Source organism: Stegastes partitus, unplaced genomic scaffold, assembly GCF_000690725.1.
Source record: "Stegastes partitus isolate 25-593 unplaced genomic scaffold, Stegastes_partitus-1.0.2 Scaffold2069, whole genome shotgun sequence".
NCBI classification, from domain to species: domain Eukaryota; kingdom Metazoa; phylum Chordata; class Actinopteri; family Pomacentridae; genus Stegastes; species Stegastes partitus.
Window position 1 is genome coordinate 9,580 of NW_007579800.1, and position 1,013 is coordinate 10,592.

Sequence of the window (1,013 nt, forward strand, 5' to 3'; positions counted from 1 at the left end):
ACAAAGCAGCAGAAAGTAACTCTGACATCTCAGAGAAGCAAGAGGACAAACCCAAAACAATCAGGCAAGGATATTGTCTCAAAAACAAACAAAAAAAACACGATATAAAATTTGACGTTTCAGTTTATTTTGTAGAAGTATCGAGCAATTGAATGAAAAACAAAACGGATTCAGTGGTCGGCAAATGGTGAATTCTGTCAACTTCGTCAGATGTCAGGTCTGTCAGTTTTAAAAACCAACTGAATTCTGTGCAATGGTGTCTTATTTTGTGTGTTACAGGAAGGTTAACAAAAAAGTAGTCGTGAGCAAGAAAGGGGACAATTCCCAAAATATCAAGTAAGATTATTGTCTCAAAGCTATATTTCTAACATTGATGTTTTAGTTAGTTTTAGGAACAAAAAAAGGTAAATAGAGAGGTTACTTACCTGACTTGTTTGTGTGTTTGTTTGTTACAGGTTTTGTGTTTGACAAAGACGAAAAGATATAAATTTGTATTTTCAAATGCCACCTGAATTCCATGCAGTATTGTTTTGTTTGTGTGTTACAGGGAGGACAACAACAAAGCAGTAAAGAGTAAGCCAAAGGACAATTCCCAAAAAATCAGGCAAGGATATTGTCCCAAAGCCTTATTTATAACATGTTAGTTCGAATATTTATAAATAAATAAAAAAAAGAAGTAGAGGGATTACACATCTGACTTGTCTGTGTGTTACAGAGAGGTCATCGACAAAACAGCAGAAAGTAACTCTGACATCTCAGAGAAGCGAGAGGACAAACCCAAAACAATCAGGCAAGGATTTTGTCTCAAAACCTTGTTTCTAAGACTTTAGTTAGAATTATTTAAACCAAAAAAGCACAAGATAAAATCTGTATCGAGCAATTGAATGAAAAACAAAACAGCTTCAACTGCGAATTCTGTCAACTTCGTCAAATGTCAAGTCCGTCAATTTTAAATGCCAACTGAATTCTGTGCAATGGCGTCTTATTTTGTGTTACAGGGAGCTCATCAACAA